This window comes from Miniopterus schreibersii (assembly GCF_964146895.1).
Source record: "Miniopterus schreibersii genome assembly, chromosome: X".
Classification (NCBI taxonomy): domain Eukaryota; kingdom Metazoa; phylum Chordata; class Mammalia; order Chiroptera; family Miniopteridae; genus Miniopterus; species Miniopterus schreibersii.
Genome location: NC_138104.1, coordinates 86392686 through 86418866, shown reverse-complemented (window position 1 = coordinate 86418866; position 26181 = coordinate 86392686).

Below are 26181 nucleotides of genomic sequence, written 5' to 3'. Positions count from 1 at the left end.
CATTCCCAGAAGCCATCTCCCAGGGTCCAGCACTTCTATTCTTACAGCACGAGTGGGACAAAGTGCACTAACCCTGTCCTCCAAATACTGGCGACACCACCCCGCCAAGCTTCAGTCCAGCATAAAGGACTGTTGGCTGTACCCCAAAGGGACCTGAACAGTGCTTTTTCTTCTGGAGAAACTATAGACAGTCTTGGACGAACATTGAACTGAGTGGCTGGGGAGGGTGTAGGGTGGAAGAGGTCAATGGGAAAAAGGGGACATCTGTAATACTTTTGACAATAAAGATAAATTTTAAAAATTAAAAAATTTTAAAAAATAAAGAACCAATCTTCACCCCCCTCCCACAGGTTAGGCTGGCACAATCACCATCGGAAGGTGCCCTGGGCAGGGCCTCAGGCAGCAGGCAGCTGCAGAATTAGGGAGAGGCTCAAGCTCTGGTGGGGTGCCACCAAGCTAGAAAGCCAGCGGCTAATTACCCTGCTAAGGACCTGCGCCTCCCCCAGCAGATAGTATCAGGAGCATTCAGGGTGGTATGGCTGCAGATATCACCCCCAACAAAGGTCTGCCTGGATTTGCATTCCCCAAACCTGCCAGCACCACCAGCCAAACAGAGACCCACAGAGGGAACGAAGTGCAAAGCAGAACTGGGACATTTGGAGCCCCTCCTTGGAGGCCTTCACCAGGGCCTCTGGCAGTGAGCTGGAGGTATAGAGGGGGTGACAAGCTCTCTGCCCTCACAAGGGCCAACACAACCCCAAGCAGAGGGGGCAGCCTTGACCTATCACTCCAAGCCCCACCTGTGCCATTCTACAGATGCAGACTCCCAGGGAAAAGTGGTCACAAATCAGAACTGTGAAATCTGGTGCAGCACCCTAGGAGTCACCTTTCAAAAGCTCTGGTGGGGTGCCACTGAGCTGTAAGGCAAGCACCTAGCTCCCTTCTTGAGGCCTGAGGACGTGTGCTACCCCCAACAAAGGGTTACCTGGATTTGCATTCCCAAAACCTGCTGGCACCACCAGCTAAGTGCAGACCCAAGTGCAGAGGAGGAACTGCAGGTCAGAACTGAGGCATCTAGAGCCACCCCCATGGGGCCTCTGGCAGTGAGCTGCAGAGATAGAAGGGGGTGACAAGCTCTCTCCCCACCCAAGAGCCAGCGCTACCCCAAGTGGAGGGGGCAATCTTCATCTATTACTACAGTCTCCACCTACACTGTCTGGTAGGTAAAGCCTCACAGGGTAAAGGGGTCACAAATCAGAACTGTGAAATATGGTGTGTCCCCCTAGGAGTCTCCCTTCCAGAGCTCTGGCGTGGAGCTAAAAGGAAAGCAGCTAACTCCCCTCTCAAGGGCTAAGGACACTCACTGCTCTGCTAATCTCATATCCCTGGGAGAAGGGGGCACAAATCAGAGCTTGGAAATTGGACCTGACTTATTTGGAGTACCCCAACAGGGCCTATGGCAGAGCACAGCAGAGAAAGAAGGAGGCGAGCAGCTTTCTCTCTCCTCTGAAGGGCAAGTGATGCCACAAGCAGAGGGGCCAGCCTTTTTCTCTTCCTCCAAGCCCTGCCTGCCCATCCCTGCTGGTGCAGCCTCAGAGATGAAAGGGGACATAACTCAGAGCTGGGTCATCTGGTGTGAAGCCTTCAGAGCCTCCCCTCAGGGTCTCTGACGGCACTGCTGAGCTAAAAGGCAAGCAGCTAACTCCCCTCTCGAAGTCTGAGGGCCTGCGTCACCCCAATCAAAGGAAATATTAGACTTTCACTCCCATTTCTAGCTGGTCCCATCCTGCTAAGCTCATTTCCATGGGGTGAAAGCTAATCCCACCCACGAACAGGACCATAATAATCAGCCCCCAATCACAACAGGAGGGTCCACACAACCCACACAAGAGACCTTACTACAGCACTTAGCTCAGGAGTTCAAAAAGACTCTACCACCATGTTCCACAAGACACTAACTATATAAGGCCACCTCATAAAGACTGGGAGTCAGGGTAGTTCTAACACATAGGAACAAAAGCAAAGAGACAGCTAAAATGCGGCTACAAAGAAACAACTCCCAAATACAAGAAAAGGAAAAATCTCCAGAAAATAAACTAAATGAAATGGAAGCAAGTAATTTATCAGACATGGAGTTCAAAATAATGGTTATAAGGATGCTCAAACAACTTAGTGAGAACTACAAAGAAGTTAATGACAACTACATCAAGATGAAAAAGGAGATAGAAGCTCTGAATAAGAGCCAGTTGTAAATAAAGAATTCAATATCTGACATCAAGAACACACAGGAAGGTATTAAACAGAGGCTGGGAGAAGTGGAGGATAGAATCAGCGATCTGGGAAAACATAAAATGTAACAACATCCACATCATAGGGGTACTAGAAGGACAAGAGAGTAAGCAAGAAATAAAGAAATTCTTTGAAAAAATCAGAGAAAACATCCCTAACCTGGTGAAGGAAAAAGCTACACAAGTTCAGGAAGCACAGAGATTCCCAATCAAGATGAACCCAAAGAGATCTACTCCAAGACACCTCATAATTAAAGTGGAAAATGTTAAGGACAAAGAGAACATTAAGGTCCACAAGAGACAGTCAGTAGCCTACAAGGGAGCCCCCAAAAATCTGTCAGTGCATTTCTCAAAAGAAACACTTCAGGCCAGAAGGGACCATACCTCAACATAATAAAGGCCATATGTGACAAACCCACAGCTAACATCACACTCAACAGGCAAAAATGAAAAGCATTTCCCTTGAATAAGGGAATGTCAGGAATAAGACAGGACTGTCTGCTTTCATCACCCTTATTCAACATAGTAATGGAAGCTCTAGCCACAGAAATTGGACAAGAAGAAATAATAAAAAGGCATCCAAATTGGAAAGGATAAAGTAAAACTGTCACTATTTGCAGATAACATGATACTGTATGTAGAGAACTCTTAACAATTCCACCAAAAAATCTACTAGAACTGAAAAATGAATTCAGTAATGTAGTAGGGTAAAAAAATAATATCCAGAAATTGGTGGCATTTTTATACAGCAATAATGAATTATCAGAAAGGCAAGCTAAGAAAACAATCCCATTCACAATTATAACACAAAAATGAGGTACCTAGGAATAAATTTAACCAAGGAGGTTAAAGACCTGTAGTCAGAAAATTATAAGATACTGAAGAAAGTGAAGAAGATACAAATTAGTGGAAGCACATACTATGTTCATGGATAGGAGGAATTAACATCATTAAAATGTTCATACTACCCAAAGCAAAATATGGATTCAACACAATCACTATCACAATATCTATGGTATATTTTACAGAACTAGAAAAAATATTCCAAAAATTTATATGGAACCACAACAGCCTTAGCGAATTTGAGAGAAAAATAAAGTTGGTGGGATCATGCTACCTGATACTAAACTATACTACAAGGCCATAGTAATCAAAAGAGCTTGCTACTGGCATAAAAATAGACATGTTGATCAATGGAACAGAATAGAGAGCCTGGAAATAAACCCACATCTTTATGGTCATTTAATATTTGACAAAGGAGGAAATAACATAGAAGGGGATAAAGAAAATCTATTCAATAAATGCTGTTAGAAAAACTGGACAGATAGGTGTAAAAAATGAAACTAGACCACCTCTTTACACCACACACAAGAATAAACTCATAATGGATTAAAGACTTCAATGTTAGACTCAAAACCACAAAAATCCTAAAAGAAAACATAGGCAGTAAAATCTCAGACTTTTCTTGAAGCAGTATTTTTTTCTGATATAGTGCCTTGGGTAAGGGAAACAAAAGAAAAGAAAAAATAAACAAATGGGGCTACATCAAAAAACTTTTGCACAGTAAAGGAAACTATCCACAAAATGAAAAGACAATCTGTTGAACTGGAGATCATACTTGCCAATGATACAGCTTATAAGGGATTAATATCCAAAATTTATAAAGAACTTATACAACTCAACACCAAAAGAAATAAACAATTTGATTAAAAATGGGCAAAGGACCTGAATAGATGCTTCTCCAAAGAGGAGATACAGATGATGGCCAATAGACATATGAAAAGATGTTCTATGTCAGTAATCATCAGAGAAATGCAGATTAAACCCACAATGAGATATCATGTCACACCTGTCCAAATGGCTATCATCAATAAAATCTCCTGTTGTTTCTAATCCTTGGTTTATAATTTACATACAGTAATGGGGACTAAAGCTATTCCCATATTTGTGTCCCTCCCGGTGAGTTTATGGAGGAAGTCTGAAAATGTAGGTGAAGATAGAATACCTCTGGAGGTATAATCTGGGCTCAAACAGTTCCCATCCATCACTTCACACCATTGATGCTTATTTTTTTTGCAGGGGGCATGGGGGGGAATTTGTCCCTGACTTCTCTGTAGGGCATGGTTGCATTGGTGTGGATGGGAAGTGGGATGTCTGGGGACCCAGCTAACATGCTTTATCCTTTCCCACTACAACCATATTCATGAGCCACATTGAATCTATGAGCAGTACTACACTAATTCTGTTTTTTGTCTCCCAAGCAGACTTTTAACAGAAAAGGGAAAATTTATAGTTAACTATATGAAGCATTCCATTTCAATCCAAGACATTTAGAATATACTCAAATTTTATAAAAGAAGTGAGTAAACTTGAAAGGAATTTTTTACCAGCTAAAGTAGTCCTGAAATTCGCTCTAATTTATTGCTCATAAGTTAAGAAAAAAACGTTAAAATATTTACCTTTACATAAATAAATGAATAACCTAAAATTAAGGATACAGCCTAAAACTCAATCCTACAACTATCACAGCTGGGAAAGACATTAAGAGGCAGCTGGTGGCTGAAACCCTGCCAACCGGAATCTATCATTCTCAGTTTTTATGGTATTAGTGGGAAAATTTCATTCCCAATATATAAATTCTCTAAATCCAACCCAATTCTTTCAACTTCTCTTGACCTTTAACAAATTGGCAACCTACTGTCTTTCTAAAGTCACTTGATGATTTTGCTAATCTTTGGCAAAGGAATATTAAAGCCTCAGACTCATGATTTCAAAACCCTACAGCCAATATAGAACTTGAAAACTAACTTGCAGTCCAGTTGCTAATTAAGTCAGGCATTTACTTATAAATTGTTTAGTATATTATGTTTTTTTTTCCTTTCCCAGATATGCCCTTATTATATAATCAATACACACCAGAAGAGCACAAAACTGTTGAAAAATTCAGTCTTTATAGCAAGTTATTAAAATTAATTATCTCCAAAGCAATAGTTTTAACTCTGAAGCTAGAAATTTAATTATGTGAATATTTAAAAAATGCCACAGCCTAAGCAGTTTGTATTCATGAAAAAATATATTCAAAAACTTAGTGGAATGTGTGGACTCATTCTGAGACACTGCTATAACAAATTGTTGATTTAAATTGCCTAATGAAGTCAATATCATCAAATCTACAGATGTAATTAAGGATGGAGGAGGGCGGGTGGGTGGAGGGAGAGAGATTAACCAAAGAACTTATATGCACATATGCACAACCCAAGGACACTGACAATGGTGTGGAGAGGGACTGGGGAGGGGGGTGGAACAGGGTGGAATGGGTCATTGGGGAGAAAAAGAGACATCTCTAATATTTTGAACAACAACAACAAAAATTACCATTACAGAAATTCTTAGCATTTTGTTTTTAAGATAGTAACTTTTCATTATATGTAAAGGAGAATAGAAAGAAGTAAAAAATCTCAAGTATACAACCCCCCAAACATATTTTCTTCTATTTACATAATTTTTAGAGGTAAATATACATTATTAATTCATAAAAAACACAATTTAAGTATTTATTTCTTTTATTTTTGACAGCTTTATTGAGATATAATTGATATACAAAAAACCTGGACATGACTAATGCATATAATTTCATGAGTTTGGAGATACATACACGAAACCATTGCCACAATGAAGGTAATAAACATATCCATCACCTTTAAAAGTTTCCTCCTGTCTGTTGGTTTTGCTTCGTTTTTTTTTGTGGTAAGAACACTTAACATGAAAACTACTTTCAATAATTTTTTAGGTATACAGTACTGAACTGTTAGCTCTAAGCACTATATTGTACAGATCTCTAGAACTTGTTCACCTCATAAACCTGAAACTTTATACCCACTGAACAGCAACATCCCACTTTCCCATACCCTCAGCCCCTGGCAATCACATTTCACTCTTCATTTCTATGATTTTCACTATTTTAGGTTCTTTATATAAGCACAATCATTCAGCATTTATCTCTGACTTGTTTATTTCACTTAGCACAATGTCTGCCAGATTCATCCATTTTTCACAAATGACAGGGTTTTCTTATTTGTTATGGCTGAAAAGTATTCCACTGTGTTATCTACCACATTTTTTATTTTATTTTTACAAACCATATTTTCCTGACCTATTGATCTGTTGGTGGGCATTTAGGATGTTTTCATGTTTTGGCTGTTGTGAATAATGCTTAAGTGAACCTGGGAGTACAGATATTGCTTTGAGATCCTGATCTAAATCCTTTAGGATAGATACCCCAAAATGGGATTGGGGGGTCATGTGGTAGCTTTATTTTTTGATTATTTTGAGACACTTCCATATTGTTTGCCATAGTGGCTGCACCATTTTACATTCCCACCAAGAGTGCTCAAAGTTCCAATTTCTCCACATCCACATCAGCACTTCTTATCTTTTTTTTTTTTAAAAAAAAAATAACCATTCTAACAGTTGTGAGGTGATACCTCATTGTGGTTTGAGTCCACATTTTCCTCACAATTAGTGATGTTAAGCATCTTTTCATATATGTTGGCCATTTGCATGCCATTTGTAGCACTGCGATTCAGTGCTGTCTCCATCAAAATCCCAGTGGTATTTTTTACAAAACTAGAAAAACAATCCTACCATTCATATGAAATCACAAAATACCATAAACAGCCAAACCAATCTTGAGAGAGAAGAACAAAGGTATGTCACTTCCCAGTGTTTTTTCATTTTGAATTATTTTTTTATTATTCATTGTTGCACTTATTGGGATGACATTGGTTTGCAAAACCACACAGGTTTCAAGGGTACAACTCAATAAAATACCATCTGCACACCACATTGTGTGCCCATTTCCCCAAGCAGAGTCTTACATTACAAAGCTATAGTAATCAAAACAGTATGGTACTAGCATTGGGACAGACACATAGGCCAATGAAAGTACACAGAACCCAGAAATAAACCCATGCATATATGATCAACTGACCTTCAACAAAAATGCCAAGAGTACACAATGGGGAAGAAACCATTTCTTCAGCTAATGGTCCTGGGAAAACTGGATATCCACATGCAAAAGAATGAAATTGGATCCATATCTTACCCCATACCCCAACTCAAAATGGGTGAAAAAATTAAATGTAAGATCTGAAATGGTAAAACTCCTAGAATAAAAAATAGGGAAAATTTTTTTTTAAAAAAAAAAAATATACCTTTATTGATTTCAGAGCAAGGAAGGAAAGGGAGAGAGAGACAGAAACATCAATGATGAGAGAGTCATTGTTCGGCGGCCTCCTGCACACCCCCCGCTGGGGATCGAGCCTGCAACCCCGGGAATTGAACCGCGATCTCCTGGATCCTCGGTCGACGCTCAACCACTGAGCCACGCCTGGCTGGGCAAAATCTTCTTGAAATCTGCCTTAGGAAGGATTTTTGGATGTAACAATAAAAGGATAGGTAACAAAAGCAAAAATAGACAAGTGGGACTATGCCAAACTAAAAAGCTTCTGCACAGCAAAGGAAACAAGTAACAGAATTAAAAAGCAACCTACAGAATAGGAGAAAATATTTGCAAACCATCTATCTAATAATGAGCTAATATCCAAAAAACATAAGGAACAACTCAGATGCAGAAACAAAAACAAAAACAAATAACCAAAGTAAATCATAGACAAAGGACTTTAATAGATGTTTCTTCAAACCATTTGTTTTTAAAATTTGGGACTATCATATTGGTTACAAAAAGCTGCATTCAACCCTCCCAAATAGATACATCATTTTGTTGCTCCTTGGAGAGAAAAAATGTCCCTGAAAACCAGGAAAACAATATTATGTGTACAACATTTTTTCAATTTACCTAGCTATATTTACTCTTTACAAAATATTCACTGCAGCACCAGTACATAACGCATGAATACTTTGTCAGCTTTTCTCTTCAAATTTTAAGTTTTGTTAAACCAAGTCATACATTTAAGACACTTTTCTATTTAGATCTTATAGTTGTTATAGGATTAACTGCTTCTATTATCTTAATGGGGTATTCTTATATTAGTGGAATTCCCTTGAAAATTATTCATTTTCGATTCATAAACTTATGAACCAAAGACTTGACACAAAATGCAGTTTTGTTTCACATCTCAGGCTTCTTAAATCTGTTTTTGGTGCAGCATCACTCAGATTTGAAGGATTCATCATTAGGAAACATGAGCCTGGTTTCTTACATTATCTATTCACACCCTCACTTATGGTGCTTGGTACAAACAAAACGAGAAGCAGGGGGACACTAAGTTCTGACAAACTGCCCATGGGCTTGGTATAGTTTGCCCTGCTTCTCCCAATTCTCTCCCCCATCCAGCCCCACCACAAATTGTCAATCAGATAGGATAGGTAATTCTACTGAGCATCTCCCACTGAGTCCTGCTCAGATAATCCATGGAGAACATTATTTTAAAAGACCTATTCATAAAGTAAAAAGAAAACCCAGAATGTTGGTTTTGTACACTTTTTAGTCATTTAAACCGGTTTAGGCCATATATTTATTACCGTAGGCTCAGGTGCCAGACACATTGTAATATTTTTGTGAGGTATCCTATTAAAAGAGTAAGAAAACTTGAATATTAACTAGAAATATTTCATAGGAAATTATATAATCACCATAGCTTCACCTGTGTAATATATCCAATACCAAAACAAATGGGTACAGCATTTTACAATAATTAAGTGCGTAGACTTTCAACACAGACTGTCTGGGTGGATAGTTATGTTTCGCCACTTATAAACAGTATGCCCTTGGGAAAGTCAATTGCCACTATTTGACTCAGTTTCTTTGAAAAAAGAACACAGACTATCTTGAGTATTAAAAAGTTAAAACATACAAAACATTTAGAATCACACCAGGCTGGTAGTAAATAATCTGGTTAATTATGATTAATTCAAAATGAGTCAAGGTATGACATTTTGTAAATTAAGATATAATCTTAAAGAACATGTATATTGCACTAATGTGTAATACATGTATGAAGTATTATGTATACTGCATTAAAGGGACTTCTAGAAGGCCCATGGTTAAATCAAGAAATTTGCCTCTAAATAATTCATATTTGCAAAATATCATATCCTGATATATTACATGGCGTATATTTAATTGCTTAGTCATTTTTTTAAAATCCACCAATGAGGAACCCATTTATACATTTCCAAATCTGCAGTGATTAAGGGAGATGCAGTTCTTCAAATTTCTATTTTTTTTCTTCATTTTTAGCTGACCAAGCTATTAAAAGGGTGACCAAACAACTAAGCCCAAAGCATTGAAACTGAAAGCCTCAATCAAAACATGAAAACAGGAACAGCAATCCAATGTCTTAACACGTTTTCTCCTGCATGTCCTGAGTGCCATTTCTTACTAAGAGCTGGTAGCATTCTAGGAATCTCATTCCCCTTGCATGTGAGGGACATTTATCTCTGGGTAAACTGCAGACTATCACTATTGTCACTTCCTGGGATAAACTGAGAAGCAAACACAACTCAGCGAAATGCTCAAATGGGGCTAGTGTTCACCGCAAATTCCATTTTCCCATTAAAATGATTCCAGGAATAAAATAAAAACGGGAAGCTCAATCTTTTGTATAAGATGTCAGTGAAGCTGCTACCTCAGCCGACTTAATAAAATGTAGTTTACATTCCATAAATTTTAACCTGACAAGTACTAAGTCTTCAATCTTAGCAAGGTTAAATAGTGTAATGGGCAGATAAATGAACATAACTCGCCCCAAACTGAGAGATCAGAGTCATAAAACATGGAGGAATGATTATATTAATCAAATCCAATTTAAAAATACAAACCAGGCCTTCATGTTTATATATAGGGAAGCCAATATGAATTTCATTGAAACAGGAAGAGCAAGATTACAATGCCACAACTGAATAATTTTTTAGAAAATATATTCACATAACATACTTTTAAATGGTTTGAAAATATGTCACAAAAGTACAAAGTACAAACTTAGTAAGATTTTAGAAGTGTCTTAATAGATTCAGAAAATGTTCCTACATGATACTGTCAGAAGCCAAAACACTTAGGGTCAACTTTTAATTTCAAAACAATGCACCCTCCAGAAATTTCCAAAGAATCTGCTTCAGTTAAGAGAAAAAAAAAATCAACTATTTAGTTTGTTACATTTTTGGGCTCAAAACAGATACAAATGTAATCAGATTTGTGTACATCTTTAAAAGATATTCGTCATCTTAAAACTGAAGCGGAATCTGAATTTAAAAAACATTGTTTAAAGGTTCAAGAATATATTCTTTGACAACAAAAAATGGTCTTCCTAGCAAGGGCTTCCTAGGAAATTACTGAAATGATGAAGCTGAGAGAGAACCATAAATGGAGCTCCTGACAGCCAAGTATTCATAAGCAGACCATTTTCCAAACACGTTGCTCTGTGAACTCTTTTTTTTTAAGCACTGATTTAATACATGCATCACGTAGGGAGGGTTTCAGAGTAACAGGACGAAACCACACATGTACATGCACTCACATGACCGGGTTAAGGTCCCCGCTCATTTGCCCATAGACAGAGAACCTCAGCAGAAGCTGGGCACCTGCCCAGGTCAGCACTAGGTCTCGGCCTGGCTGCTCTGGGCCAAAAGTCTCCAGTGAAGGAAAAGGCCCCAGGGGGAATTTTCACTTGATCTGCTAAGCTACACTTACTGCTTCCCTTTTAGACTCAGGGCTTGCATCACAGTTCTTAAATTTATGTCAGTAGTATATGTTCTGCTAATTCAGGGTAGATTTACCGACACTGGTCCCTCGCAGTATTTCAAATCAACTCATAAATGCCACACGGAGAGAAAATAGAACCTGTGCTGAGACAGCCTCAATTAGGACACCCTCTAGCTTTCTACCTACTCCAGAGAGACTATTTCTCAAGAACTGCCCTCCAAGTTAATATCCTACAGGACGTGCTTGAATACGGCTGCTCTAAATATTTTCAAGTTTAGCCTTGGATCACACAACACGGGGGGAGGGAGTACACACATAAAACACTCCGTTTGGGCTCCTTAGGGAACTGGTTTCACTGCATTTCATCATGAGCTTTCACAGTAAGAAACAGCTCTGTGAAATATGCTACTCTAATTGTTACAGGGTTGTTGTTGAACGGTGTTACCCAACACACAGGACACCTCAGTCTCAACACCTAAAAAAATTATGTCCCACGTGAGAAGTAGTGTTAATCTCTCAGGCGCTGTGGCCATTTCCTTCTTTGGCTGCTAGAGAGCTCAAAGCCAGATTTATAGCTCGGATCTAGACACTATTGAATCTTATGCTACACTTACCTCCAGATTTACCCATTTCTTTGCCTCCTTTGTTTCCTTTTATACCAGTTATATATTTTATAGGATGCCTCAAATTATTTCAGGAATGACGTGGGGTGTATATAAATACACAAGCAAAGGTATTTGTATTCATTTTAGAGATATACACATAAAATATTAATCTATGCATTTACATATTAAGTTCATAATTAATATAATTGAGCTTTTGCCCCCTCCAATAATAAATAGGGTTATAAAGTTATCACCGACTTAAGGGAATTAAATAAATATATAGTATAAAGGTACACCTTTATTTAAAGAACAGTCAACAACAGAAAGAAGCATGCTAGATTTTATTCCTGAAAACCTGGGTTTGAAATCTCGCATTTTAATACCTACATGTCCTTGGAAGACTAAATTAGAAAACATATGTAAAAATGTTTTGAATTGTAAAATGCTGTATGACCTCGAGTTATTAATATGATCAATATAAATCAATCCAACCAAAAGGAATAGGTCTGAGGAACTCCAGTGGGAAGTGAGTTTGTGGGAAGCTCCTTCCCTTCCCAGAAATGTTTGAAGCAGTTTTGACTCTTACCAGGCTTCCATGTCTAAGTCCACTGACAGAGTTTATTAGCTAAAAGTTAAATAAAGGTCTTCCACAGGCAAAGTACTTCTTTTTTCTTTCAGTTTTATTGAGATATAATTGACACACAGCACTATATAAGTTTAAGGTGTAGAGCATAATGACTTGACTTACATATATTGTGAAATGATTACTACAAGTTTAATATCCATCATCTCATGTAGATAAAAGAATTATTTTTCCTTGTGATGAGAACTTTTAAGATTTACTTTCTTAGCAACTTTCGGTAGTTCTTATTTAATAAAATCCTATTATAAGGATACATCGGGCCTATCTGGATTGTTTATGATAAATAAACCTGCAATGTATGGATTTATGAGCCACAGTGGTGTTGGAGACTGGACATCAGTCACATGGTCTTTCTTGCAATGTCTAAGAGAGATATATCCCAAGGAAGGGGATTATCTGAGCTTGCATATAACACATAGAGTTAAGTCAAGCACTGAACCAAACTGTGTCCCCATGCAGGAAGGGGCATCCTAGGAAACAGTATCTGCTGGTTTGGGGGCTCCCAGATGCTGGATAGGTAATTAATGCTCATTTCTTATATCCTTCCCTAATCATCAGTAAGCCCTGGTACATGGGGGATCTATCCTTCCTTCCCCCACCCCCACTCCACTTAGCCATGAAAAAAAAAAAAAGATTTAGAAAAGCATTTGATCTACATGGCAAAGGAAAACATCAACAAAATAAAAAGGCAACCTACCTACCGAATGTGAGAAAATTTCTGCAAATTATATATCTGATAAGGGGTTAATATCCAAAAAACATAAAGAATTCATACAACTCAATGGCAAAACAAAAACAAACAATCTGATTTAAAAATGGGCAGATGATCTGAACAGACATTTTCTAAACAGATGGCAAACAGATACATGAAAAGGGGCGCCGCTTCACTAATTACCAAGGAAATGTGAATCAGAACCACAATGAGATGTAATCTCACACCTGTCAGAATGGCTAGTAACGAAAAGACAAGAAATCAAACGTCAGTGAGGATCTGGAGGAAAGAAAACCCTTGCGTACTGTTGGCTGGACTGTAAATTGGTGCAGCCGCTATGGAAAACAGTATGGAGGTTGCTCAAAAAATTAAAAACAGAACTACCACATGATCCAGCCATCCCACTTTTGGGTATTTATCCAAAGAAAATGAAAACACTAACTCAAAAAGAGAATGCAGTCCCATGATCACTGCAGCATTATTTACAATAGCCAAGATAGAAGCAACCTAAGTGTCCACTGATGAATGAATGGATAAAGATGATGTGGAATATATATATATACACACATATACATGTACATATATATATGCATATATCCATTATATAATGAGTCAGGTAAAGAAGGCAATGGAATGTTATTCAGCCATAATAAAGAAGGAAATTCTGCCATTTGTGACAAAATGGATGAACCTGAGGGGCATTATGCTAAGTGCAGTATGTCATAAAAGGACAAATGCTGTATCATCTTATTTATATGTGGAATCTAAAAACAAAACAACAAACTTGCCCGGCCAGGTGTGGCTCAGCAGTTGAGCATCGGCCTAGGATCCAGGCGATCCGGGTTCGATTCCCGGTCAGGGCACATGCCAGGGTTGTGGGCTCGATCCCCAGTCAGGGGCCTGCAGGAGGCAGCCGATCAGTGACTCTCTCATCAATGATGTTTCTCTCCCTCTCTCCCTCCTCCTTTCCTCTCTCTGAAATCAATAAAGATATATTTAAAATAAATAAATAAAATAAAATAAAAACAACAAACTAATAGGTATAGAGAACAGACTGGTGGCTGACAGAGGCAGAGGGTGGTGGCTGAGTGAATGTATGAAGGCAGTCGAAACGTACAAACTCCAAGTTATAAAATAAATTAGTCCTGGGGCTGGAAGGTGGAGCGTGGTGACTCCAGTTAACACTGTATTGTATATTTGAAAGTTGCTAAGAGCAGAGATCTTTTTTTTTTTTTTTTTTCCTAGAGAACATCCATTGATCTTTATTTGATTTGACAAAATAAGCATTATTAAAAGACAGGTAACAAAATTTCAACTTATGTTGAATCCGACAAATTAAGTTCTATCGTATCTAGAATATTACATAAGAAATATCAACAGAGATCTTAAAAGTTCTCATACAAGGAAAAATATTTGTAGCTGGTTGGTTATGGATGTTAACTAGACTTACTGTGGTTTTTTCTCAATATATACAAATATCAAGTTGTTACACTGTATACCTAAAACTAATATATGTTAATTATATATTAATAATAAAAAACTGTAAGAGAGTAAAATAAACAAAAAGTCAGTAAGATATGTGGTTGAGAATATAAAAAGGAAATATGATGTAGCCAGATAAAAATGGGTTCAAATCAAGCTGTGTAAACTTGGGGAAGTTATACAAACTTTCTCATTTCCAGTTTGAACACTTGTTAAGGGGGAAAATAAAACATCCATAGCATCACCATACAAAATTGCATGATATGTAGAGGAAACAATTAGTACAATGTATAAAATGGATAGCTATTAACTGAAAATATAGTCTCACTGAGCAAAAAGAAAGTAAATATAAGGCAGTTCCAGAAACCTGTGCAAATGTAGATCAGAGGCAAGACTGGATAGCACGCATGTAACCAAGTTTGGCTTTAGCCTCAGGAATCAGCCTAATATTTCTAATTGTGTTACCCAGGGCTGTTGGAGGTAGAATGTCTACTTCAAAGTCATTTCTGAATTCCCTGCACTGGCAAGTGATCAATGATGATATGGTCAAGTAGGTTAATATCATCTCTATTGAGCATAACTATGCCACTAAAATGAACAAAGCATGACATTCAATGTATACTTAATATCTGTATATATACTTTCAATTATAAGTAAGCATTCCAGATGAAACATTGTAAATGTTTTCTTATGTCAGGTGAAGTATAAATATAGACTAGTATAAATATTGTAATTGTAAAATATAATGGCACAATAATTAATGATAGTTGTGAAGCTATTGGTGTACAAAATGAATTCTTAGTAATTTTGAAAGAGTTAAATAGGGAAATAGATTGTGAGGTAATATACATATTAAGTGATTGTATTACCTAGATAACTTTAGGTAGCTGGAAAATACTTACAAACATTTAATATAAGGAAGAGAAGATTAGATTATAACTCTAATTATGTAATTTGGGTTTTTTTGTTTTGTTTTGAATATTCATAATATTAAAATATAAATTTTAAAGACTGAATTTACCCTTTAGTTAATTTACTGCTTTTAAGCCATGGTTTTTAATAAAAATTCCTCTCAGGGGGAAGGCAGAGGTGGCAGAGTGGGGGGAAGAGATTAATCAAATAACTTATATGCATATATGCATAACTCACGGACACAGACATTAGTGTGGAGAAGGCCTTGGGGGGTGGGGGCAGATGCCAGTGGAGGGGATCAATGGGGGGAAAAATGGGGACATCTGTAATACTTTCAACAATAATTTAAAAAATTATAATTCTTTATATCTTTTGAAGGTAATTAAAAGCAGACTGTCAACTTCACCACCTGAAACCAAAGGAGAAATATCTCCAAAATCATGTGCAATGCCATTAAAAATTGCCTTTGATCCAGACATAACAAAGAATACAAAAAATACGAAGGGGTATATGTTATAGAGAAACTGAGTTGCCCCTAAATACCTCCCTCCTCCACTTCCAGGGTTGAAAGCAAATGCCCTGCTGTGATAAATGTGAGTTACAGTGACTATAGGAGCAAAGTAGGAGCTGAAAGTCCTGAACACTATGATGCCAAACTTAAAAGTCCCTTCTAAAATGTTTAATAAAATTATAAAATTAACTTTAGATAAATACATAAAAAGCACACTTTGAGATACAGATGTGTGGCTTTGATTTTGACTTTCATTTCAATGAAATACTGATTTCAAGACTCAACATTCAATAACATGTATAAGGTACACCTCTAAGAGGGGCTTCAATGTTCATTTATGTGTAGAAGCTAAGGGACTCAATAGGGAAAATGTCTACTTTCAATTTAATTGTGATAGAAAACAACAAAGCTGATGGACAGCATGAAAGCTATGGGAAACTTGTAAAGTTTCACGTGTTAAGAAAAAATGAAATGCTAGGAAAGCACATTCAAGATAAAGTCAAATAAAAAAAACTGAAAGCATGGACATGGATAGGGAGTGTGGTATTATGAATACCAGCTCTGAAATATATGTGTATGTATACACGGACAGACACACACACACACCCCTCTCTTCAAAACAATGTAAAATGCTAAAGGAGTTCACTTCTAGTATTTAAGTAAGTATTTAGGCATATTTAGGTAAGACCCCAATAGAGGAAAAAACACCTGCAGACGATAAAGCTATGCTTACATTTTTAAGCTAAATTTTAAAAGACACCAAAAAGGAAGTGGGGGGAAATGACCTAAAATAAAAGTAAATAAGATTACTGTAGACCCAATCGGGGAGCTTTTGGTCGTTGAGTCAGGTGAAGAAGGCACGGGGATCCGGTTCCCTCAGCACAGACATGGGTGTGAGGCTCGCCAATGCTGCCCAGTGACCGGTGCCAGGGCCTGGACAGGGGCCACCACGCCTGGGGCCCCTTTCTCACCTGCGGCTCCTGCCCCAGCCACAGGATCCAATGGCAGTGGCTGCCCGAGGCACCTGGCTGAGGTTGGGGTGACCCCTGGGGATGTAGCCATGTACTTCTCCCGGGAGGGGAAGAATGGTGCCTCTGATGAGGCTGAGAGATGCCTGCATCTGGATGTGATGCTGGAAAGCTCTGACCTTACATCCCCGCTGGGCTCGGATCCCATCCACTGCAGCAAATTCGATGCCCCAGTGTGACTCTTCAAGTGTGGCTGGCACATGGCTTTGACATTTACCCTGCAGGAGTGGGGACAGCTGGACAGGAACCCTGGGCCCTCATAGTCCGAAGCGATGCTGGAGACCTGCAGGGCCCTGGCCTCCCTCCTTGGTCCAGTGCTCACCTCTCCTCCATGCAGGGGACCCGCCGCCCATGTGATTCTGTCCCTTCTGTCCATACCGGCTGGATGAGGCCTTGTCTCGCCTGTAGCCCTGACCATGCTGTGGACCCACATTCTCCTCTCCAGTCCCCCTGTGTCTGCACCGGGGATCCTTGGGTGGGAATATAGTCTGAACACAAGCCCTCACTCCAGCTCTGGCCACAACTGTGGCCCTCACTCCAGATTCCCAGACATGGGAGCCAACTGGCCAGACCAGGTTGGGTCAAAGGCCCCACAGCCTAGTCACCAGAGTCGTGGGTAATAACCTTTTCTCAGAGCAGAGGGTGAGTCAGGAGCATCCCCGAAGAGACATTTGCCATTAGTGCTCTCTGGGCACCTTCCTAAATAACACAACCCATTTAAAAGGCTCCAGGGGACATGCACAGACACCCTCAGAAAACCAACCCCTTCCCCTATTTTGTTCCCAGACCACTGCCGTCAGGAGAATGTCTTGGATTAGTGCTGAATCTCTAAAGCCCTTCTAAGTGTTACTGATTTTTCATTTCGCCAGAGGGAGCAGCCCCTGAGCAGACCTTGGGAGCTCTCTGGGACCTCAGAACATTATTTTGATATCATTGTATTTTCATGGTAACCTATCATCTGTGGCGAAACTGGTTTTCCCAGCTAGACAACTGATAGAAATACACTTGGGAGGATACGACTGATATAATAAATACTAAATGTAGGCCATTTTAAAGAGAACAATAACCATGGTCACAGCTAAGTTCCCCCAAGCACAGGCTGGGCACCGGGTCAGTTGCAGCACAGTTGAAACTGCACTCATCGCTTTCTAACATCGTCTCCATCCTGCAGCTTTGAGACTCTACGTGTCCGATTATCTTGCCCTTTGTATTTTACAATATTTTATTGTCCTGTTTTTGAAGCGTGTCTTGCTGTCACTAAATCCAGCAAGAAGTTCTAACACCTACGTTCACCAAAGACATGTTAGTAAAATACTCCTAGAGGTTCCATATTTAACTCACGTTCCATTTGGTCAAATACGCAGACCCAACAATTGCTATAAAGACACTAAGGTTCACCCCCAAAATGATTAACACCCGCTGTCTTCATGCTGTTCACTTCCTGGGGGGCAAAGCTCTTGGAATGAACTCCAGGAGACCCAGTGTGTTTGCTCGGTGATGACAGCAACGGTACCCCAGACAGGTGCCGAGGACACATGGAGGGGACATATGAGGCAGCCTTAAAGAGGTGGATGTGGTGGCACCATGCCTTTTAGTTCCTCAGAACACATCCCACGTGGCTCTCTATCAATATTTGCGTTCCAGCTCCAGGAAATGATGTTTTTCTCCATGACATTTCTTCCTGAATATTCTGGGATAGGGCCTGTTTTTTTTCTAAGAACATGACATGGAACTGGGGACAGTGGTTATGTCTGAAATTCATATTTGCTGCCAAGGTGGCTAGAATGTCCACATCCATGAAGGTGTGGAAAGTGGGCATCTGAACCTGAGATAAAGGTTTGGGATTTAAGGATCGAATGTCCTCTCTGGGAAATAATGAACATTTCACCTGTAAATGCAGGGACAGTGTTTGCATGGGGACTGGAGATTATTTCTGGAAAACGCTATGGAATGAGCACACTACAGAAAGGCATTAATGCCGATTAATGGAATTACACCATGAGTGTTATTTAAATAGATAGAAGCCAAAAGGCTGTGTGAAGCCTGAGAACAGGTGAGTCTTAACGGGTGGCAAATAAAGGACACTGAGTGCTAAGAGGTGAGAGAAATGCCTTGGGCCCTTGGCTATGCTGCAAACTTGGCTACCATGAGGTTCTTGTTTGTACAAGGTGAGTCTTTTTCACTCAGGAAAACACTGAGGGGAAAAACAGCGAGGTGAGAAAGATAGAGTAAGGTGTGAACAGAAAATGTTAGCAGAGCAGACGGAAAGCCACGGCACCACGATCACTGCTTCGACGACCATTTACTAATTATCTCCTCCGCTTCAGAAGCTCCCCTAGGTCTGTGCTATAGTCAGTAAATAAAGAAATGTGTCCTCAGGCAGGTTTATTCAAAGCCTCTATGGAAGGGGTAGCCAAGAAGTCACAAAAATATTCTATGCTATAATAAATTATCAGGTGGCAGGGGCTGGGGAAATAGAAAAAGAGCAGCATCTAAGAATGATAAACGTGGGGCCTGAGGATTTTAGGAGCACACACTGAGAGGGGAGGCAGCGATTTGGATACATCAGGAAGATGATCCCTAAATGAGAAAAAGTCAGTAGTACAATTTTCCCTGGGCCAGGAGCTTGCCTGGCGTGTTAGGCCACTCCTATGATCACTGCCTGTTGCAGGGTGCTGGAGATATTTTCTATTTTGATTTAGAAGTGATTTTTAAAAAATGATTTCTGTTTTCAAGTTTTAGGTTCTTTTCAATTCTTCTGTTACATGTGTTGGTTTTCATGTCTTCCAAATTTTGCTTTATAGTTCAGGATGATATTTGCTTTAAATTTTAAATAGGAGAAAGGCTGTTACAGGATGAGTATTGCTTTTTAATTTTTACTGCATGTATGTACATCCATGGTTTCTTAATAATTATAATGAAACCTTGAAGTCTGTGGTGACTTCTCAAAGAAGAAAAAATTATTACACCAGGAAAGAATGTAAGAAAGCCTCTGGCTGCAGCCACACACTTGTTCAGGACCAGGGGCATTCATCCTAGAAGACAGTGTTTCATGTGCCATGATTGTGGGGAATATTTTATCAAAATCTATGGCCTCCATTATCGTCAGAGAGTTCACACAGGAGAAAAGCCTTATGAGTGCAGTGAATGTGGGAAATCTTTCATCACTAGCACTGCCCTGAATTATTGTCAGAGAGTTTACACTGTTTAAAGGCTTTAAGCGTTCAGTGAATGTGAGAAATCATTTAGCCATAAATCTGTGCCCCCTTGGTACTGGAGAGTTCACCCGGTATCGAGGCTTAGCGTTCAGGCAATGTGCTAGGGTTTTGTTTGGTGTAATGACACTAAAGTAAACTCTGAGGAGCCATCTATCTGATTGGAATTTATGACCCTGACAGTTTCTATGGCTGAAGGCATTTTACCTTTACCACTTGGTAAGTCTGCAGCGTGTGCCAGCCACTACCCTAGTGTGCTCAGGGAAGGTTCCCTCTGTTCTGCCATGTATCCCTTTTTGCATCCTCTAGCTCCTCAGTGATATTCTTCACTGAGCAGGAGCACAAAGGTGTAAAAAATGCAGATTTGTAGTCCTGGGTTGTTGCTCTTGTGATCCAGTCAGCATTCCTGTTGACCTGGGCTGTAATGTCCTTCACTGCTCACCAATATTGGCTTCTTCTAAACCAAGACTGACCCCCCCCCAGAACGCATGAGGAGAGTGATGGTGGGTTCAATATAGTATTCTTTTTAAAATTATTTTTAAAAATATGTTTTTATTGATTTAGAGAGAGACGAAGGGAGGAGAGCAAGATAGAAACATCGATGAAAGAGAAATATTAATATCCATTGGCTGCCTCTGCATGCCCTCTGCTGCAGATCGAGCCTGCAGCCAGGGGATGGGCCCTGACAAGAATCTAACGGATGACCTTTTGGTGCAGGGGTCGGCACTCAACCACTGAGCAACACCAGCTGGGCTCAATATAGGGTTCTTAAACATATTTTCTTAAGAGAGTGGGACATGCAGATTTTGTTAAATGTAGTAACTTTTTCACAACTTTATTAAAGTCTAATTCATATTGAAATAAACTACTCATACATACAGTATACAATTTGACATAGGTATGAACCCATTGAGCCATGATCACAGTCATAATAAGGACCATATCTGTTACTGTGTGTTTACTATTTTTATAATCTTTCTCTCTCTGCCCTTCCAGATAACCATGGATTTACTTTCCCTTAAAATTGATACCTTTGCATTTTCTAGAATTTATATGGTTTCAGTTATGAAATGCATGTTTCATTACTTCTTTGAGATCCCTCAATGTTATGCTATGAGCAGTTCATTGTTTTTTTTGGTGAGTAATATTACCTTTGATTATACCCCTATTGGTCTGTCCATTCCTTTGTTTGTGGACAAGTGTTATTTCCAGCTATGTTTCTTTTCTTTTCTCAGTAAGTGAGAATGCAGCATCTGAGTCACAGGGTAGGTTTGCGTTGAAGTTTTGAAGGAACTCACACGTTGTCATTTAAACTGACTCTACTGTTTTGCATTCTTACCAGTGGTGTGTGAGGGCTTCATGGTGTCTGTCTGTTGTTTTAGTTGTATTTCTGTATGGGTTCATGGTGAGCACTTCTGCAGGTATGTGTTTACTACTGATAAGTTTTAGTGAAATGTGTGCTGATGTCATTTACCTCTTCTTTTATGAATATGGGTTATTTTCCTTCAACAGAGAGCACAGTGAAAAATGCAAAGATATATGTGTTGCAATTTCACCCATTTTCACTTCTTCAATAACATAAGTGACTCTTTTGCTACATAGAATAATCGTTTTCAATACTAGATAAAATGTCCTAGTGTTAAAAAAAAAAAAAAAAAGATTACTATAAAAACATTGTAAAAATAGGTACCAAGAAATGTAAAGCATACGAAGAAATTTGGCAACCCAGTGCAACAGGACAAAAGGGAAATAGTTATATATTAAGCAAGAAAATGACCAAGAAAGCACTAGATCGAATGTCTAAAAAAGACAGTTAAGTTCTATGTAATGGAAGGGATAACAAGGAGCCTTCAATCCTTATTTGACTTGTCTACTGTTACCCAAGGAGAGCAATCATCAAATTCTAGAGCCTGGAAGAAACTTGAGTGCGGCTAGATAACCAAGTTATTAAAGGAGCACTCAGCCTTTCAATAAGCTCAGAAGTCCAGGTCTTCATTAATGACATTTCAGGGCACGAAAGAACTACCAAACGTTACTGTAAGTCCATTATTGATTATCTTTATGAAATCATGAGGCTTTCATGAAGCATTAATTCTAGAGATAAAAAAGTTTTCTAACTTTTAAAGCAGAAAAAATATAGCAGGAGAATTGAGTTCAACGTGCAGCAATATTTGGAACAAATGCTTTGAGTGAATTTAGCAAAGGGAGCAATCGATTCACTAGGAACAAATCAAGGGGAATTGGCCTTTCTTCTTTGCTATGGATTGAGACAAATGAATCGGGGGGTGTTTTCCTATTGTATTTTTCTATTGCTGCAAAAAAAAAAAAGAGAGATTGTATTTTGTTCCCAGAAAGCATATTTTAAAATATTTTCATGATAATAATCTTCAGCAACATTTGTGAGCTGAGTACTCTTCCATCCATTTATTGATCGGTCATAGCAAGAAGCGCAAGTCAGCAGTCAAACCCGCATGCTCCTGAATCAGGCTGCCCAGGTTTGAGTCCAGCCCCAAGCTTCTTGGCTGCATGAAATCGCACAAGCTATTTAACCCTCCTTAGTTCAGGATTATGTGAAATGACCCACGGCAAGAAGTCCTTGTTCAAATATCAACTTTGATTATTACCTTATTTATAACCCACTTAATACTCAAAAGCACACTGGGAAATACATCATATTCCCATTTTATCAGGAGGAAAAATGAGGTTTACAGAAGTTACAAAATAAGTCGTAGGCTACTTAAAAATAGCTGAGCTCAGTTTAGGGGACCTTCCATGATTTGACAACATATTAATTTGGCAACAGTTTGTAAATTTGATATTTTAGTTCTTCAGTTTAATTATCCTAATTTTAGTGCTATTAGAGTCCCCATATGTATATAAGAAACTTCAAATTCCAGTAAACAGTATCTTATATTTTCCCTAAAATTATTATTGAAAAACAATACATTTTTAATCTATGCTAACCAATTATAACAGAAAATTTATATTGGCTTAGATTCTTAAAACCATTAAAATATGACTATACATTTACATACCATATTTAAACATTTTATGTTTCCCCTAATAAAGACTTTTTTTTAATCATTGCTATTGTTCTGCACTGTTGACTAAGATACTGCTGGTGACTATATAGTTAAATTACTCCCCACGTGAAAAATGAAGCATTTCTACTTGGTTTACATTACAAATTTAAGGCAATGTTTATGAGAAGCATTTAATATGAAGTTGTGGGTATCCCTGAGAATCGTTTCTTTGCTCCCATCTCATGATTTACTATTTTCTAAAGTGATAGCTCTATGTTTGTCTGTGATTGGGGTAGAGTGCAGAGTTCTGGAAATATAGCTATTATCCTGGCCCTCCAAGTACATTTCTTCTGAGCTAATGCTAAGTTTAACTAAATAACTTGCCTCTCAACAAAATGTACTTGTGGTGTACTTGATAGAAAATCTGTAGAAGTATAAACTAGGAATCTCGGCTCTGCTAACCCCTTGGCGGTTCTGAGACATTCTCATACATCTGCTCGGATTCCACAGGATGTGAGCTAAAGATTCAGGAGGCACTTCCCTACAGGGGGACAAATACAGGTTTGGAGTCAGACAGTCCTGGGTTTGGAAAATATTTTACTCACCAGTTTTGTGTTTGTATTTGCTCAGTCACCTGGGACTGAGCATATTTACTTAAAAAATGAAGGTGAGGAATGATGCTCACTTCAGAAAGATTTTGAGTAGATTGAACAGAAAAAGAAATAGTGCCTGGAATACATTAGGAAGGGACTCGGCACAGGCTCATTTTCTCCCCTTTCCTTTCTCTCCCAAGTCAGGTGGAGGCAGAGACTAAGCCAGCATGAAGATGACACACACACACGTGCACACACACAAATACTGCTACCTGTCCGAGCACCTGTCCATCCATCCGTCCATCCATCCCATCCATCCATCCATCCATCCACCCATCCATCCATCCATCCATCCGTCCATCTGTCCATCCATCCATCCATCCATCCTCTGCAGGCCTTTTCTTTTGTTCTCTTTCCTGTGTCTACTGTTGCACTGCTCCTGTTTTCTTTTCTTTTTTAAAAACTTTATTTTTATTGTTGACACTGTTACAGATGTCTCCATCCCCTCACCTGTGCCCACCACCACCCAACCTCTGCCTTCCCTTCCCTCTGGCCACCACCACACTGCTGTCTGTGCCCAGGGCTGTGCATATAAGGTCTTTGTCTAATCCCTTCACCTTTTTTCATCCAGCCCCCCCCTCCCCCCGCAATAGCTGTCAGTCTGTCCCATGCTTCCATGCCTCTAGTTCTATTTTGTTCATCAGGTTATTTTGTTCATTGGATTCCACATATGAGTGAGATCATGTGATACTTGTCTTTCTCTGCCTCGCTTATTTCACTTAGCACAATACCCTCCAGGTCCTGTTTTCTTAATCCTTGTGTCGTGTACCCTTTTCTAGTGACAACATCCACCACTTAAACTTAACCTACGTGTGATGACATACAGAAAGAAAGGGCTAAAATATGTATCGCATAGCCTTTACTTAAAAATTTTCAAGGAGAATGACATGTACAAGGAGCCAGTAGTTTCTAATGTAAAATATGAAGGCATCTTTATTTTTTTAGTATCAAAGCATTGTAAACACCTAATATCAATTATACAGGTAATAGCCATTTTTATAGTGTTTATATGACTATAAAAATGATGCTAGCTCAGTGATGTTTTACATGAATTTATATTTCTTAATAGCACTTTTTATATAGTTTGAAAGCAATGTGCGTATATGTGTCATATAGTATATACATATGTGTATATATACACAATATGTCCAACATATAGTGTATGTATGTGTGTATATGTGTACATAAATGTAAACATATGGATATATAGATATATACACATGCTATATTATGTGTATTATGTATATATATATAGATATATATGAACACTATATTATGTCAGGTATAATTTAATCAGTTGTTAGATAATACTTTGGTGTGCATAGAGATTTTAAGTTTCTTAGATTCTTCTAGGAAGTGTATGACTTGCTGTCAGGGACCTATTAGGCCATCCACCAGTGAGGCAGGTAGATGTGGTCGTACTCATTTCTTATTTCACTTAAATGATTTCCAAAGCAATGTTCTAGCCAAAATGGATACACGCAAACATATTATCTCCAGAGAACTACAATACATGCCAAAATAGTGATCTACACACTCAGTACAGTATGAGATGTGGATGGGCCAGGCAGTGGGTAAGGAAAGAGAAGGAGCATCACAGAAGTTGTTCTGAGCATGAGCATCACTAAATTGATCACAGGAGACTTAACTTTTTAAAGGTGATGTGATTTAAGCTCAAAAGTGAGGAAGATGGACAAGGGTATTTTGACGCCTCTGAAAGATCAAGTTATTGGCAGTCACCTACTCTGTCTACATGAAGGGTGGCTGCATTTGATTCTAGTTAGGGCAGAACCAAAAGAATTGAAAGTATAACTGAGCCAGAATTTGGTGGCTTGCTAGAAACTATTTCCTCATCATATTCTTTCTCAGTCTAGAAGAGACATGCATAATACAGGACGAAGGAGCCCCCATGTCCATGTTTAAAAGTCCTGGGAAATAATTCCAATTATTTTAATAACTATTTTAAATGTGACTATTTTAATAACCCTAAATGCACTGCATATTTCACTTAAAAAGTACCCCTACAATGAGCCTGCTGATGAGGAATTACCTAGGGAATGGTGTTTAAAGATAATATTTGTAGTGGAAGATAATATCAGAAGCAAATGATCTTAGGTAAGAGGAAACTATCAGTATTCCAGGCAGCACTCAGGTCTGGAAGATTCACTTCCTGATCCCAAGACCATTAATAGTGTTTCTCAAAAGTGATCTAAAGAACATGGGTGTTCCAGCACCTCCAGGGATGCCTGTTAAACATGCAGATTCCTAGGCCAAACTGTCAGAGTTTCTAAAGTCAGGCCTAGGAAATGCCACTTTAATAAGCAATTGTGGTGGTTTCTATGCAGTCTAATATTAGAGTCACTGAATTAGAGAAATAAGCTCTTCCT